The sequence below is a fragment of the Aethalodelphis obliquidens genome, unplaced genomic scaffold (genome assembly GCF_003676395.1).
Source record: "Aethalodelphis obliquidens isolate GAN/ISIS:26980383/991018 unplaced genomic scaffold, ASM367639v1 scaffold14, whole genome shotgun sequence".
Taxonomy (NCBI): domain Eukaryota; kingdom Metazoa; phylum Chordata; class Mammalia; order Artiodactyla; family Delphinidae; genus Aethalodelphis; species Aethalodelphis obliquidens.
The window spans coordinates 532,352-551,044 of record NW_020837958.1 but is presented as its reverse complement, the minus strand read 5'-3'; the positions used below and the strand labels follow the sequence as shown (position 1 = coordinate 551,044).

General features: G+C 38.8%; 1 long non-coding RNA gene across 1 annotated transcript in view; it reads left to right on the top strand.

Moving 5' to 3' along the window:
- The window catches only part of LOC113624689 (uncharacterized), a 90,857-nt gene that overhangs the window by 50,768 nt on the left and 21,396 nt on the right, over window positions 1–18,693 (top strand). The gene's annotated exons all lie outside the window — the stretch shown is intronic.

Genomic DNA, 18,693 nt, shown 5'->3' with positions numbered 1-18,693 from the left:
GCCTGGCATATGGGAAGGTCTTTGGCATAGTGGGTTTTTTTTATTATTATTTTTTATTTTAAGCATAGTGGTTTTTGACCTATAATTTTTTTCCTGAGATAGATGCCCTGAGAGTTTTCTAGCCCAGGAGGAAAACCATAGAGATATACATCAAATGTGGATTTGGGGGTATGCCAGGAAGGATGCTACATGCTACATGTAGGAAATGTTGTCTATCATAGTTCTTCCAAAAACTATTAGAGAATACTCTGTTTGGCTTTACAATGTTTGCTCTGGGTCAGCAAGATGGTGGAATAGGAGGTCTCTCATATATAACCCCACAGCAATAGTAACCTTAGCAGCCATCCGTGGACAAAAGTTCCTATGTGGAAACTATGGGTTCCAGGTAGGAGGTTGTAAAACGCCAGTGGAGCCATCAAGGAGGACTGTATAGAGAAAGCAAACCAGAGGAAACAGACTTGTGTTCACAAAGAAGCAGGCAAACGTGACACCACCGAATGAAACTAATAAGTAGACCTAACAGACATGTACAGAAAACATAGGGAGGAAGCTCCTTGACATTTGTCTTGGCAATGATTTTTTTTGTATATGCAACTGAGAGCATAAACAGCAAAAGCAAAAATAACAAACGGGACTATATCAAACTGAAAAGCTTCTGCATAGCAAAGGAAACCATCAACAAAATAAAGAGGCAGCCTAGGGAATGGGAAAAAAATATTTATTAGATACCATATACCTGATAAGGTATTAACATCTAAAATATATAAGGAACTCCTACAGATCAATAGCAAAAAACCCAAATAATCCCACTGGAATATGGGCAAAGGACCTGAACAGATATTTTTCAAAGAAGATACACAAATGGCCAGTAAGTACATGCAAAGGTGCTCAACATCACTATCGTCAGGGAAATGCAAATCAAAACCACAGTGAGATGTCACCTCACGCCTGTTAGGATGGCTGTTGTCAAAAAGAAAAGAGGTAACAAGTGTTGGTGAGGATTTGAAGGAAAGGGAACCCCTGTGCCATGTTGGTGGGAATGTAAATTGGTACAGTCATCATGAAAACGGTATGGCATTTTCTTAAGAAGTTAAAAACAGAACTATTTTTTGATTCAGCAATCTCAATTCTGGGCATATATCCAAAGGAAGTGAAATCTGTATTGTGATGGAATTCAGTTTCTGTTGCTTGTTGCTGAAGAAACCAACACTGAGAAACAAGTGTTGGGTAAAGGAAAAGTAGCTTTATTTTAAGGAAACCGACAACCTGGGGAGAAAGTGGACTACTGCCTGAAAGAACCAACTCCCAACTCTTCAAGTGTTAGCCAGGATTTATATAAGAAGGGAAGCAGGAAACGGCTGCAGGCTACTTGCTGGGGGTAGGCTGCTCTTCTGTTTTCGGAGATGTGTACACTAATCACGAAGTACCTTGCTGATATTAGAACTTGAGTGTGGTCATTACATTGTCCAGATCAGCATATCTGTTCTATGGGTCAGTGGTCATATATTTCTGTAAAAACAAGAACAAAGGCAGAAACAGAGCAAAAAACTCAAAGTGAAACAGGAACCAGTCCACCAAACCCCTGAGCTTTAACTATTAACCATTCTTTGGTTGAAAAACAAGCACAGTTACAGTATCTCAGAGATATCTGTACTCCTACATTCTTAGCAGCGTTGTTGCCAACAGCCAGGATTATGGCATCAATCTAAGTGTCCGTCAACTGATGAATGGATAAAGAAAACGTGGTATATATATACAATGTGATATTATTCAGTCATGAGAAAGAAGGAAATCCTACTATTTGTCACTAAATGGATGGACCTTGAAGGCATTATGCTAAATGAAATAAATTAGAGAAAGACAAATACTGTATGATATCACTTATATGTGGCACCTAAAAAAAGTCGAAGTCATAGTAGCAGATGGTAGAATGGTGGTTGCCAGGGGTTGGGGATTGGGGGAAAAAGGGAAATGTTGGACAAAGGGTACAAACTTTCAGCTATAAGATGAATATATTCTGGGGACCTAATGTACAGCATAGTGCCTACAGTTAATAATACTGTATTGTATGCTTGAAATTTGCTAAGAGTAGATCTTATGTGTTCTCCCCCCACATACAAAGAAATGGTATTATGTGAGATGATGGAAATGTTAATTAGCTTGATTATGGTGATCATTTCATAATATATATGTATATCAAATCATCTTGTTGTTCACCTTAATATATATACAATTTTTGTCATTTATATCTCAATAAAGTTGGGAAAAAAGAGAATATATCACCTTAGCTATGGGCTTAATTATGACATCTTTTCCTCCATTTTTTTCCTCTGCTAATGCTGATATGTTGATCACTGATGGGTTTACCTCTGTTGTCCATTACAGTCGACAGATCTGTTTATTGGTCACATTCTACTACCTCTAATTCATTCAGTCTGCATTACTTCCACAGTTTTCCAATCTAAGGGGGGGAGGGATAAATTGGGAGTTAGGGATTGACATATACACACTACTATATATAAAATAGATAACGAATAATGATCTACTGTATAGCACAGGAAACTCTATTCAATACTCTGTAATGACCTATATGGGAAAAGAACCTAAAAAAAGACTGGATATATGTATACGTATAGCTGATTCACTTTGCTGTACACCTGAAACTAACACAACATTGTAAATCAACTATACGCCAATAAAAATGAGAAAAATAAAAAAATGTGTCATATTTTCCTAGTTATTATATCAGAAGCAATGTCCTGCAGCTAAAAACTGTTTTCTCATTTCTGGCTTAAAACTATTCTATTTAGACTTGAATACCCTCACCCTTTCGCTAAAACTGGTCTTATCGAGATCAAAAGTCCCTTCCACACTGCTGCTTTCATTGTGAATTTAAAATTCTCATTTACCTCACCTGATGATTGATTGCTCTTTTCTTCTCAAATACTTACTTTACTTGGCTGGAACACCATCCTTTTATGGAGTTTTTGTTTTTGCGGTACGCGGACCTCTCACTGTTGTGGCCTCTCCCGTTGCAGAGCGCAGGCTCCGGACGCTCAGGCTCAGCGGCCATGGCTCACGGGCCCAGATGCTCCGCGGCATGTGGGATCTTCCCGGACCGGGGCACGAAGCCGCGTCCCCTGCATCGGCAGGCGGTCTCTCAACCACTGCGCCACCAGGGAAGCCCTATGGAGTTTTTTTCCTGCCTTTCTGAGTGATCCTTTTTTCGTTTTCTCTTGCTGGTTCCTCGTAACTGCCTGATTTTCTAAAAGTTGTAATATTCTAGGGTTCAGTTCCTGGATCTTGTTAAATCTCAAGGCTTTATGTGACACCTGTATACTAATGTCTGTAAAATTTATATTTCCATACAGGAGATCTCCTTAATCCTAGACTTGGCTTTGGGCTTGGTCATGCGACTTACTTGGGTCCATAGGAAGTTAGCAAATATGATGAAAGTGGAAGGTTGAAAGTTGCTTTTGCACTGCGTTCTGTTGTGTGAATCTGGAGACCCACCGTGTGTATGAACATGAGCTAGCCTGATGGAAGGGCCGTATTGTGGAGAACTGAGACAGTCTAGCTGTCAGCCTGCCAACCCCCACCAAGGAGTGAGGTGATTCTAGATCATTTTGCACTAGTTTAGCCACCAGATGAATAAAATAACATGAATAACCCCAGGCAAAATTAATAGAATAACTATCCAGCTAAATCCAGCCTAAATTGATGACCCATAGATTTGTGAGAAAATGATTTTTAATCTACTAGGTTTTGGAGTGATTAGTTACACAGCAGTCGATAACTGACATGTGATACTTAGAATTTTTTCCAGTTATATAGTTCAAGCAATACTTTTGTAAGCTGACCATCTATTTCATTTCTAGCTACCTCATTATTCATTAGCTGATGTCTATCAGTCAAAACACTTCTATTGTCACTCTGGTTCTCTTACCAGTTATAGTAATTGCTCCAACCTTATCTTTGATGGTTAAGTAGTGTCATCTAATCTTGGCTAATTTAGGATCACATCAGACTGACTGAGATAATTTCAATGGTCAAGTCTCTCACTATCATTCTCATCCATTTCCCATCACTAGTTCATTTCTTAATGTCATAGTTAGGAGAGTATTCTCTGGACTTTCCCAAGGAAGAGAGAGGCTAGGTGAGTGGGTTGCACATGATATAAATTCTCTTCAACATTCCCATCTCCTTAAGCATCTGACAGTGCATTTCTGGCCTCTCATTCTTCCTAATGTAGGTCACTATTAAGTCCAGCTTTCAACCAAGTAAAATGTTGGGGTCACTTCCTATAGCTAAAGTTCGCACAATTCGTAGTCTCTGATAACTGCATCTACATTAATATTTCTCATGATCCAACATTATATTGTTTTCTTTGATCTAATATGCCAAGAATCCAATTCCAAATATCTTTCCTAGGTTTCTGCAAATGTAAATTAGAAAGATCTCGTAATTATTTTTGTGTTTAAGCTGTCTCCTGTTGGATCAAACTTTGCACTTGTCTTCCTGGGGCATAGTGGGATCTAACCCTAGTGATGGTTCCAGAGACAATGAGTGGTCATAGGTCTAGGCTTTAAGGAGAACAGCCGTATCCTTGCAGGAAAACTGCCGCAAATTAGATTATTATAGGGTCTTTAAGCAAAGGAAGCCTAGGCTGTTCAGCCAGGATAGGAGAAGCTAATTCTTTTAACAAGAAAGTTTCAAATTGATTATATGATTAAGATTCTCAGGTCCTTTCAAGTATATTCAAAATACCTATCTTGATTCTTAGGGTCCCACTCCTTCCTAGTCAATGATCAAATCCTTACAACAGAGACTTTGGTGGGCTGTAAGCTATACTTGCATTATAATTCTGCAAGCTGTACAGTTAGCTCTTGGCATTAATTCTCAGCCTCCTCTGGCCTGTGGGTATAAGAAATAATGACATCTTGTCAGGCTTGTATAGAAGTTCTCTGGTTTTCTGAACATAAGTCAAACAGAGAACTTAAGATCTTGAACTTAAAATTGTATTCCTGTAAGCTGGTCCATGACGTCAGAAGTAGCCATCTCACCCCATATTCTCCTAAATCATTCCTGTCGCTCTCACAGCCAACTGCAGAAACTAACCGACCTTCAGAAATCTTGCCTTCAACTTGGCTCATCATCGTAAGAAGCAACGGGTGGCAAATTAAGTAGTGTGATGCCACCACATGCCACAGATTATTAATATCTCATCTTCTGCTAATAACGAGGGGTTTTAGAAGAGCTGAAAGAGTAAATAGGAGAAGATGAGGCACCCCAGAGTTTAGCAACTGCAGACTGTCACTACCCTAGACTTGGAGGGGCCAACGGAAGCCATGGAACTGTGGAAGGTAGTGCTGCCTGGCAGGGGTACCCTCACTGGAGATGTCTCATGAGGAGAGATTAAGGAGGAGAAATACCCTAGATCCTCCTTTTCTCCCACCCTCCAATCTCCTGCCAGCGATGTCTACTCTGCTCTACCAGCACCAGTGAGGTTGGATACAGATTCATGATCAAACTATTGAGGCCCAGTAGGCTTCACCCAGGATCAAGTCTACCTAGCCAGCTCAAACTGCAAAAGGGAAGGCCACAGTGCATGAAAAGTGCTTCCTTAAAATGGAAAAGGCATTACATTCTTACAATAAGGTATCCTGGGAGAGAGAGACCACATTCACCTACCATTTATTATAGTATGTTGTTATAATTGTTCTATTTTATTACTAGTTATTGTTCTTAATCTCTTATTGTGCCTAATTTATAAATTAAACTTTATTATATCTATGTACATATAGGGAAAACAGTATATATAGGGTTTGGTACTATCCTCTGTTTCAGGCATCCCTTGTGGTTAAGGGGAGCTGTACTTCCTCAGGGACACTCTCATGGCACCTCCAGACTTGGTTATGTTCCTCTGTTATCTACACCCTTGGCACTCTGTACTTTCCTTTGTAGCACATACGAGAAATGCAATTAGTTATTTGCAGAATTATCAATATTTCTTAACTGTGTTTGTTTCCCTGCCAGACAGTGAGCTCCTCAAAGGCAAGGGTCAGCCTTCCTTGTTCACCATTGTATCTCCTACTGCACCATGCAGAATGCCTGCTACATGAGAGGTTGTCAAATATTTGCTGAAAGGAACCGCCCCAGATGCTTAAACCAAATAATAAATTAATAACGTGTATTGGCCTATAATCACACTGCGATAAATGTTAGAAGTTTACATAGGAACAAACTAGAAAATAAAAGTAGAAGATTGAGGAGGTTTCCAGCAAGATTGAGAGAGAATTCAGGATTTAAGCATCTAGGGTCTGGAGTCAAGGTCACCCAAGTATTAAGTACATTAGAGTCATCTATTATTCAGTATTTCTTTATCTAATCAGGTAAATGCACTATGAGATAATCTGTACTCCTTTTGTTTCGCCTCTGTACATGCTGTTAAACACGACTTATGTAATTCCGTTTATTTGCTTGATTTACTAGAGGTGAACATTGAGGGGTGAACCAAGAAGTCTAGTAAAATCCAGGTCCTTCACGGTCATTGGCTGAGCTAGACAAGGTCCTAAGAGCTTCCAAGGAGGTCAGTAGATATGGCCCAGGACCAGCTACTCTGAGCTGAGCCCAAATGGCCCAGGTCCGTTCCTAACCAGCATATATGGGGACAGCAGCAAGGGTACAAGTGGAGGCACATGTTCCAGATATCTTATAAAACTTATAAATCAATCAAAGAAACTGTTAAACAAGATATGTTCTGACCTCCTATTTTGATGAACCAACTTTCATAATGAGATAGAAAGGCAGATTTTAATTTGGAATTTTCAGAGTCCTCAGAGTTCTGTGTTGGAACATTGCAATGTGGTGAGAGCCACCATCTATCTCCACTCCACTTATGGCCCACCCATAGCCTGTGGCCCAATTTCTCCTCTCTTCCCAATCCCACTCCAATCTGTGTTGTGAGGGGCCCCACACACACGGAGAGCATGGGTGTGGACACTACAAATGACGTGTCCAAGTTCTGGTCATATTTCTAGTAGGCAACTACCTTTTGGTCACCCACTGGGCCAAGGGGTACCCACACCAGGGAGGACAGACTCAGGGGAGAGACTCATGTGGGCCTTGGGTGTGAAATGAGGGCTATTTGGGTAGAAAATTCTGGAGGTTTGGGCTCTGGGTGGCTTGTCCTCTTGATCCAACACATCTTCTCCCCCAGGCGAAGGGCACAGTGGAGAAGGCCAGAGTGAAGCCCTCTAGAGCCTGAGTCATGAGCAGAGGTCCTTCCTTCCCAGATCTGGAGGTGGTACAAAATGGCCTGGTGGCATGCTGATTTATCCCACCTCTTTTTTCCTATTATAATGTGTGGATGTCTAGAAGAAGCTACAGTTGGGAGGAGGGAAGTGCTGCCTCGTGTGAAGGTTTTTCTTCCCTCTTATGGAAAGGCTTTTTGTTCAGGTTGCCGATTCTGGAATTAGGTCCAGTATCATGCTGGTTGGACTGGACTCTCTGTTTTCTTTTAGATCATTCCAGATCCTCAAAAGAGCACAACTACTAGCACAAATAACATAAATGTGTTACATTTGTAAATGTATAATTTTATAAATTTATAAAACATTTGTTTTACATTTATAGCATTTATATTATATAGGTGTTGGAAATACCAGGAGAATATATGAAGGGAAGTAGGATTTGGAATCCTACTTTTTTATTCCTCATTAGTGTATCAAAGATGACATTTATGGAGCAACCTCTAGTCACATCTAGTTTCTAATTTAATATTAAGATCTTACACTTCAAAGGACATAGAGGATTTATAATGTTGGTGGTTAAAAAAAAAAGGCTCCAATGTAAAACAGATGAAAATGAAATGGAAATCACTGAAGGAGAACTGGAGGCCTCCCTCCCTCCCTCCCTCATCAGTAGTCCTGAGGACCTCTGCTCCAGGTTTCTCAAAGTATGAGCCTCCACGAATCACCTGGGGCAATTGTTAAAAATGCAGATTCCTGGGCCTTGTCCCTCTGGTTTAGACTCTAGAAATGTACATTTTTTCAGAAGAACCTGCAGTGATTCAGATGTACTCTAAAGCTTTCAGCTACAATTAGATCCCATTGGACTGGAGTGGAACTAAGACATCTACATTTTTTTTTTTTTTGCTGTATGTGGGCCTCTCACTGTTGTGGCCTCTCCCGTTGCAGAGCACAGGCTAGGGACGCACAGGCTCAGTGGCCGTGGCTCACGGGCCTAGCCGCTCCGTGGCATGTGGGATCTTTCTGGACCGGGGCACGAACCCGTGTCCCCTGCATCGGCAGGCGGACTCTCAACCACTGTGCCACCAGGGAAGCCCGACATCTACATTTTTAAATAACCCTCCTGATAATTTTGATAATTAACCTAAAGTTTGTGAGCCATTGAACTATGTGGTTCTCTAAAGTCATATTATCTGAGTCAGTGGTTCTCAAAGTGTGGTCCTGGGACCGGCACATCAGCATCACCTGGAACTTTCAGAAACACATTCTTAGGCCCCATGGCAGCCTCGAATTAGAATCTGGGGCACAGCCTAGCAATCTGTGTTTTAACAAGCCCTGCAGGTGATTCTGATCCTGCTAAGGTTGGAAAACTACTGGCTTAAAATATCTCCCTAAATGTCATTCCCCAACAATTCAATAAACACACATTGACACTCTGGAACTTCAGGAACTTCTTCTTCTCCCAGGAACTTCAGAGGACCTGGAGAAGTCACATTCTCAAAGGTTTGTGGTGGTACTTTCTTTGCATTCCTGATTTCTGTACTGGAGTGATCAGGAGAATGTCAAGTTTCAGGTGGTAGAAAGAAGTCTTTCTCTGAATATAAAACATGGTGGCTTTTATAAAGAGTTTAATTTCGTTCTTTGTGCTTTCCCTATTTTCCAGATATTAAGCAATTTGAATCAGCAAAAACAATCCATATTCCTGGAAAATAAAATCAATCAGCACAAAGTGACTTGTAAATGCAGTCAGCTGGGTGTGGCATTGGCTATAAAAGTATTCAAAACAGGCCAGGTGCTACCAATTTCCTGTGTTTTTCCAGGGTCTTTGGTTGGGAGCTGACATCGTGAAGGCTTCTGTGGGGTTACGATCATCTTTACTTCTCTGCATAATTTTGGCGTTTTCTGAGGAAGAGTCAGGTACTAGAGCAGCCCTCATGTTTTGCTGAAGGTGTAGAGGTTGCTGGGTCTTTTGCTGTGTGCTGTTTTGAGTAGAAGTGATTTGCCATTTTATTTTCCTGACTTCTGTAGTGGTGTTGCTTCCTCTCGTTTGCCCTCTACCTCTGCACCCTCCCAATGCAAGTGATTTATCTAGTTTATCCTCATGCTTGGGAGAAGAGCTATTTTTTTTTTTAATTTTTGAATTTTATTTATTTACTTTTATACAGCAGGTTCTTATTAGTCATCAGTTTTATAAACATCAGTGTATACATGTCAATCCCAATCGGCCAATTCAGCCCACACCCACCCCCACCCCCACCCACCGCGGCTTTCCCCCCTTGGTGTCCGTACCTTTGTTCTCTACATCTGTGTCTCAATTTCTGCCCTGCAAACCAGTTCATCTGTACCATTTTTCTAGGTTCCACATATATATGTTAATATACGATATTTGTTTTTCTCTTTCTGACTTACTTCACTCTGTATGACAGTCTCTAGATCCATCCACGTCTCAACAAATGACCCAATTTCGTTCCTTTCTATGGTTGAGTAATATTCCATTGTATATATGTACCACATCTTTATCCATTCATCTGTCGATGGGCATGTAGGTTGCTTCCATGACCTGGCTATTGTAAATAGTGCTGTAATGAACATTGGGGTGCATGTGTCTTTTTGAATTATGGTTTTCTCTAGGTATATGCCCAGTAATGGGATTGCTGGATCAGATGGTAATTTTATTTTTAATTTTTTAAGGAACCTCCATATGTTCTCCATAGTGGCTGTATCAATTTACATTGCCACCAACAGTGCAAGAGGGTTCCCTTTTCTCCACACCCTCTCCAGCATTTGTTGTTTGTAGATTTTCTGATGAAGCCCATTCTAACTGCTGTGAGGTGGTACCTCATTTTAGTTTTGATTTGCATTTCTCTAATAATTAGTGATGTTGAGCAGCTTTTCGTGTACTTCTTGGCCATCTGTATGTCTTCTTTGGAGAAATGTCTGTTTAGGTCTTCTGCCCATTTTTGGATTGGCTTCTTTGTTTCTTTAATATTGAGCTGCATGAGTTGTTTATATATTTTGGATATTAATCCTTTGTCCGTTGATTCATTGGCAAATATTTTCTCCCATTCTGAGGGTTGTCTTTTCGTCTTGTTTATGGTTTCCTTTGCTGTGCAAAAGCTTTGAAGTTTCATTAGGTCCCATTTGTTTATTTTTGTTTTTATTTCCATTACTCTAGGAGATAGATCAAAAAATATCTTGCTGTGATTTATGTCATAGAGTGTTCTTCCTATGTTTTCCTTTAAGAGTTTAATAGTGCCTGGTCTTACACTTAGGTCTCTAATCCATTTTGAGTTTATTTTTGTGTTTGGTGTTAGGGAGTGTTCTAATTTCATTCTTTTACATGTAGCTGTCCAGTTTTCCTAGCACCACTTACTGAAGAGACTGTCTTTTCTTCATTGTATATCCTTGCCTCCTTTGTCATAGATTAGTTGACCATAGGTGCGTGGGTTTACCTCTGGGCTTTCTATCCTGTTCCATTGATCTATATTTCTGTTTTTGTGCCGGTACCATCTTGTCTTGATTACTGTAGCTTTGTAGTGTAGTCTGAAGTCAGGGAGTCTGATTCCTCCAGCTCCATTTTGTTCCCTCAAGACTGCTTTGGCTATTCGGGGTCTTGTGTGTCTCCATACAAATTTTAAGATTTTCTGTTCTAGTTTTGTAAAAAATGCCATTGGTAATTTGATAAGGATTGCATTGAATCTGTAGATTGCTTTGGGTAGTATAGTCATTTTCACAATGTTGATTCTTCCAATCCAAGAACATGGTATATCTCTCCATCTCTTGGTATTATCTTTAATTTCTTTCATCAGTGTCTTATCGTTTTCTGCATACAGGTCTTTTGTCTCCCTAGGTAGGTTTATTCCTCAGTATTTTATTCTTTCTGTTGCAATGGTAAATGGGAGTGTTTCCTTAATTTCTTTTTCAGATTTTTCATCATTAGTGTATAGGAATGCAAAAGATTTCTGTGCATTAATTTTGTATCCTGCTACTTTACCAAATTCATTGATTAGCTCTAATAGTTTTCTGGTGGCATCTTTAGGATTCTTTATGTATAGTATCATGTCATCTGCAAACAGTGACTGTTTTACTTCTTCTTTTCCAATTTGTATTCCTTTTATTTCTTTTTTTTCTCTGATTGCCGTGGCTAGGACTTCCAAAACTATGTTGAATAATAGTGGTGAGAGTGGACATCCTTGTCTTGCTCCTGATCTTAGAGGAAATGGTTTCAGTTTTTCACCATTGAGAATGATGTTTGCTGTGGGTTTGTTGTGTATGGCCTTTATTATGTTGAGGTAGGTTCCCTCTATGCCCACTTTCTGGAGAGCTTTTATCATAAATCGGTGTTGAATTTTGTCAAAAGCTTTTTCTGCATCTATTGAGAGGATCATATGGTTTTTCTTCTTCAATTTGTTAATATGGTGTATCACATTGATTGATTTGCATATATTGAAGAATCCTTGCGTCCTTGGTATAAATCCCACTGGATCATGATGTATTATCCTTTTAATGTGTTGTTGGATTCTGTTTGCTAGTATTTTGTTGAGGATTTTTGCATCTATATTCATCAGTGATATTGGTCTGTAATTTTCTTTTTTTGTAGTATCTTTGTCTGGTTTTGGTATAAGGGTGATGGTGGCCTCATAGAATGAGTTTGGGAGTGTTCCTTCTTCTGCAGTTTTTTGGAAGAGTTTGAGAGTGATGGATGTTAGCTCTTCTCTAAATGTTTGATAGAATTCACCTGTGAAGCCATCAGGTCCTGGACTTTTGTTTATTGGAAGATTTTTCATCACAGTTTCAATTTCATTACTTGTGATTGGTCTGTTCATATTTTCTATTTCTTCCTGGTTCAGTTTTGGAAGGTTATACCTTGCTAAGCATTTGTCCATTTCTTCCAGGTTGTTCATTTTATTGGCATAGAGTTGCTTGTAGCAGTCTCTTAGGATGCTTTGTATTTCTGCGATGTCTGTTGTAACTTCTCCTTTTTCATTTCTGATTTTATTGATTTGAGTCTTCTCCCTCTTTTGCTTGATGAGTCTGGCTAATGGTTTATCAATTTTGTTTATCTTCTCAAAGAACCAGCTTTTAGTTTTATTGATCTTTGCTATTGTTTTCTTTGTTTCTATTTCATTTATTTCTGCTCTGATCTTTATGATTTCTTTCCTTCTGCTAATTTTGGGTTTTGTTTGTTCTTCTTTCTCTAGTTCCTTTAGGTGTAAGCTTAGATTTTTTATTTGGGATTTTTTTCTTGTTTCTTGAGGTAGGATTGTATTTCTATAAACTTCCCTCTTAGAACTGCTTTTGCTGCATCCCATAGGTTTTGGATCGTTGTATTTTCTTTGTCATTTTTCTCTAGGTATTTTTTGATTTCCTCTTTGATATCTTCAGTGATCTGGGTTATTTAGTAACCTCCATGTGTTGGCCTACATGTGTTTGTGTTTTTTACGTTTTTCCCCCTGTAATTCATTTCTAATCTCATAGCGCTGTGGTCAGAATATATTTTTTATATGATTTCTATTTTCTTAAATTTACTGAGGCTTGATTTGTGACCCAAGATGGGATCTATCCTGGAGAATGTTCCGTGTGCACTTGAGAAGAAAGTGTAATCTGCTGTTTTGGGGTGGAATGTCCTATAAATATCAATTAGATCTATCTGGTCTATTGTGTCATTTAAAGCTTCTGTTTCCTTACTTATTTTCATTTTGGATGATCTGTCCATTGGTAAAAGTTGCCTTATGTATTGAGGTGCTCCTATGTTGGGTGCATATATATTTATAGTTGTTATATCTTCTTCTTGGATTGATCCCTTGATCATTATGTAGTGTCCTTCCTTGTCTCTTGTAACATTCTTTATTTTAAATTTATTTTATCTGATATGAGTATTGCTACTCCAGTTTTCTTTTGATTTCCATTTGCATGGAATATCTTTTTCCATCCCCTCACTTTCAGTCTGTATGTGTCCCTAGGTCTGAAGTGGGTCTCTTGTAGACAGCATATATATGGGTCTTGTTTTTGTATCCATTCAGCAAGCCTGTGTCTTTTGTTTGTAGCATTTAATCCATTCAAGTTTAGGGTAATTATCGATATGTATTTCCTATGACCATTTTCTTAGTTGTTTTGGGTTTGTTTTTGTATGTCCTTTTCTTCTCTTGTGTTTCCCACTTAGAGAAGTTCCTTTAGTATTTGTTGTAGAGCTGGTTTAGTGGGGCTGAATTCTCTTAGCTTTTGCTTGTCTGTAAAGCTTTTGATTTCTCCATCAAATCTGAATGAGATCCTTGCCAGGTAGAGTAATCTTGGCTGTAGGTTCCTCCCTTTCATCACTTTAAGTATATCATGCCACACCCTTCTGGCTTGCAGCGTTTCTGCTGAGAAGTCAGCTGTTAACCTTATGGGAGTTCCCTTGTATGTTGTCATTTTTCCCTTGCTTCTTTCAATAATTTTTCTTTGTCTTTAATTTTTGCCAATTTGATTACTATGTGTCTCGGCGTGTTTCTCCTTGGGTTTATCCTGTATGGGACTCTCTGCACTTCCTGGACTTGGGTGGCTATTTCCTTTCCCATGTTAGGGAGTTTTCGACTATAATCTCTTCAAATATTTTCTCGGGTCCTTTCTCTCTCTCTTCTCCTTCTGGGACCCCTATAATGCGAATGTTGTTGTGTTTAATGTTGTCCCAGAGGTCTCTTAGGCTGTCTTCATTTCTTTTCATTCTTTTTTCTTTATTCTGTTCCGCAGCAGTGAATTCCACCATTCTGTCTTCCAGGTCACTTATCCATTCTTCTGTGTCAGTTATTCTGCTATTGATTCCTTCTAGTGTAGTTTTCATTTCAGTTATTGTATTGTTCATCTCTGTTTGTTTGTTCTTTAATTCTTCTAGGTCTTTGTTACACATTTCTTGCATCTTCTCGATCTTTGTCTCCATTCTTTTTCTGAGGTCCTGGATCATCTTCACTATCATTATTCTGAATCCTTTTTCTGGAAGGTTGCCTATCTCCACTTCATTTAGTTGTTTTTCTGGGGTTTTATCTTGTTCCTTCATCTGGTACATAGCCCTCTGCTTTTTCATCTTGTCTATCTGTGAATGTGGTTTTTTTTCTGCAGGCTGCGGGATTGTAGTTCTTCTTCCTTCTGCTGTCTGCCCTCTGGTGGATGTCAAGAGCTATTTTTTATGTTTCCTTTTAGATGTAGGTATTTTCCACTGCACAGCTCTCCACCTCATTCACCCTGCCTTGGGGAAAAGATTTCCCTGCTTGAAGTTTCAGCTTTCTTTCCCATGTCCCATTCTGATCTACTCATCATCCAGCCCCCTATCTCTGGTCATCCCCTGTCCCCTTGTTTTTATTTATTTATTTATTTAAAAAATTTTTATTGGAGTATAGTTGATTTACAATGTTGTGTTAGTTTCAGGTGCACAGCAAAGTGAATCAGTTATACATTTACATGTATCCACTCTTTTTTAGATTCTTTTCCCATATAGTTTATTACAGAGTATTGAGTAGTGTTCCTTGTGATATACAGCAGGTCCTTATTATCTAGTTTATGTATAGTAGTGTGTGTATGTCAATCCCAATCTCCCAATTTATCCCCCCCAGCCCCTTACCCCCTGGGAACCATAATTTTGTCTTCTGCATCTGTAACTCTATTTGAGTGTTTGTGTGTTACTTCTAAATTGAGGCGTGGAAACAAAGATCTTCATTTTTCTCTCCTCATTTATTTCTCCTAAGTCATAAAGTTATCTTTTATATCTGCTTAAAAATCTTTTATACTATTTTAAAGGTTACTTTCCATTTAATCAGTTATTATAAAATATTGGCTACATTCCCTGTGTTGTTTAATACAATCTTGAGCTTACTTTACACCCAATAGTTTATACCTCCCACTCTCCCACCCCTATAATGCACCCACCCCCAGTAACCGCTAGTTTGTTCTTTATACCTGTGAGTCTGCTTCTTTTTGTTATATTCACTAGTTTGTTATATTTTTAGATTCCACATATAAGTGATAACATACAGTGTTTATCTTTCTCTGTCTGACTTATTTCACTTAGCATAATGTCCTCCAAGTCCATCCATGTTGCTGCAAATGGCAAGATTTCCTTCTTTTTTATGGCTGAGTAGTATTCCATTGTATATATGTATATGTGTGTACACACACACACACACACACACACCATGTCTGTTGATGGACATTTAGGTTGCTTCCATGACTTGGCAATTGTAAATAATGCTGCTATGAACATTGGAGTCCATGTATCTTTTTGAGTTAGTGGGATTTTTTTCTTTTCTTTTTTTTTTTTTTGGTAATATCTGTTGTTTTATTTGCAACCCACTTATTTTGTCCATGTGTCAGAACTGTGGCTTACTTTACAGTCATTGTTTCTCACCTAAACTCTATATCTCTTTCTTTATTAAAAAAGTCACTAGATAAGTTTACTTTCTGTGTAGTACTTTAAACATTTTTTTATTTCTAGTATTTCCTTATCATGAAAATATAGTGATGGATAGCTTTATTTGTAAGAATGCCTTTACATCTCTATCTAAAAACTTCCTTAGGATATATTCCTTGTAGTAGAATTAATGAGGGCCCACGGCTGTGGATGACTCGATTTCACAGTCAGACTCACCAGAGGCCAGTAGGCTTTAATCTAAGACTATCTTCATTTTGCTTTATAGAAGGATACAGGGCAGGAGACACAGCAGGTACAGATCTTCATTACATTGGCAGAACCATATATTGCTCGAATACATGGTTTCCTTTGTCTCTTCACCCACAAAAGGTGTGTTTGGCTGCTTTAGAGGAGGGCCAGAGGCTACAGAGAAGCTGCTGTTTTCGTGTCCCACCCATCATTTACACTGGTTTTGTCATGTAGACCCAAGGCCATCGTACCAGCTTGAGGCTCCTCCAGTCTGGGGCCCATCCCACACAGCAAGTGAAGCAGAGATAGCATCCCACGTTTAGCTTAAGTCTGTAGTTTTTAAGGAAATGGCACTGGGTGAAGGAGATGGAGGATGTCTCCAGATAAGCCTGCAAGTCTGACCTGAGGTTAATTTTCACTCACAACTGTTATGACTTTATCTGAACAATCACACTGCATCTGTCAAGGGTGTTCTAAGGGGTATATATACATATACATAGATAAATATATATATGTATCTATATATATATTTTAATAAGAAGCTCACATTTTCTTTCAGTGTCCTCTAGGACAAAAATTTCTATCTGAATCTTTCTTTTTTGGATTCTTTCAACAGTGTCCATAGGGTGTACTTGTACATTCTGGACTGTTATTCCACTGACTCTCCTTGGTCAAGGCCGCCTCTTGCATTCTGATGAAGTGTCTCTGAGAACTGGCTGTCCTGTCACCAGCCTAACTGAGAAGGGGTATGAGTTTAATTATCTTGTCATTGAGTGTGGGATTCAGAAAGAGGTAAGACCTGTGACCATTTCACAATAACAAACTACGCCCCCCATCTTACCTTGCAGTGGCTGCTGTGCCTAGCTGGTGCAAGATGGGTGGAGTCAAGGTCAAAGCCAAAGGTGAAGAACCTGCTCATTTTTATGACACTTGAGTTTGATACTTTTAGAATAGAAAGACCAATGGGGCCCAGGACTTGGCCTTGAAAAGCTCATGGCCCATTGGGGAGAATACATTGCCATATATTTTATTATGACTTTTCAACCACTCATACATCTTTGGTCCTTAGATCTCCTAAAGTCTAGAAACACTGAAAAGAACGTATCATTCCCAGTTTTCATGTTAAGTAACTGAGGCTAAAAAGGCTAACAATTTACCCCAAGTCATGGAGCTGTCCAACAGAGGAAGGACTGAAGCTTAGATACTGGTAAATTGAGATTTACATCCTTCTTTGGAAGAAGGAGGCAATGGAAAATTGTGGATTGCAATGTTTGTCAGAGATAGAAAGCACTAGGGGGATTCAGAAGGAGAGATCTGAGAATGTTTGACGAGAGGTGAATTTGCTAGTACTTTGATAATTTTTACATCTCTGTCCGTGAATGAGTTTGGTCTATAATTGCCCTTTCAAATATACTCCTTGGAGTTATTGGCTAAGGTTGTAATTTTTTGATCCTTGGTGGTACAACCTCCTCTATTTTTCATTTTTCTTTGTGGTTATATAGCTAGAGTGAAGTCAAGTCTAGGTAACTTGTCTAAGGTAATAGAACTAAGGAGCGGGAGAGCGGGAACGAACCTGGATTTTCTAACAGGAACTTTCAGGCAATTCAACATTGACCTTTGGTGGAGGAAGAAAAAATGGACTTTGCACTTAACATGCAGTGGTTTTACAACATGAACTAAAAAAATATGTATGTAGAGAAACATTATATGGAGAATAACTCAACTATCTGTTGAGAGGTGTGTGGTTTGTGAGTGATATAAACAATTCCAGTTTCCTTCAGTTTACTACTTTACATCCACAAAACTTGCTAATTCAACTTCTTTTTTGAAGTACGCATATTTCTAATTTCTTTTGCCTTCATGTACCTTTCTCATATTTCAAAGCATGACTTACTATGGGCATAAGGGAAGAAACAACAAAGGCTAAAAGATTGATAGCATGGCTTTACGAAGTTTATAGAATTAAATAAGAGATAGTAAGAGCGATGCACAGAGATCAACTACAATGTTATGACAGGGACAGAAAACTATGAAATGAAACAACCCATCAGAGCTACAGATTTCTTTAAAGGTTATTTTCTTAGGGCATGGAAACCAGTTTTAAAGTTTTCAGTATTACAAGACCCTTTTGAAATTATACTTTCAAGGATAGATTTGTTTGTGTGGAACAATTTGGTTTATGGTTTTGAAAATTCTCAAGTTCCAGGACTGGGTGGAGGGGTGGGGCAGGGGGATTTTGATTTAACACCTTACCAAGTCAGATTCTTTGAACAAGTTATATGGTACAAAGGATCTCTTCCTTGGTGGCTTCATTTCTTTCTCAGGTTTACTTTTATTTATTATGAAGATTTTCCATCAAAGGGTAGCATCTAGAATTCCATTAGTTAGCATTAAAAAAAAAAAAAGCAGGGCTTTATCACTTGGTTTAACTACCCGTCATGGAGTAGGGAAGAATAGTTTATTTAAAAAATTTAAAAGTGTACAATATAGTGGTTTTAGTATATTTACAAAGATGTACAATCATCATCACTATGTAATTCCAGAGTATTTTAATCACCCCCAAAAGGCACCTCATCATATCCATTAGCAGTCACTCCCCGGTCTGCTTTCCCCCAGCTCCTGGAAACCACTAATCTAACTTCTCTTTCTATAAATTAGCATATTCTCGACATTGCATATAAATGGAATCATGTAATGTGTAGCCTTCCGTGACTGAATTCTTTCACTTAGCATGTATTCAAAGTTTATCCATATTGTATACATCAATACTTAGTTCCTTTTCATTGCTGAATAATAGTTCATTGTATGGATATA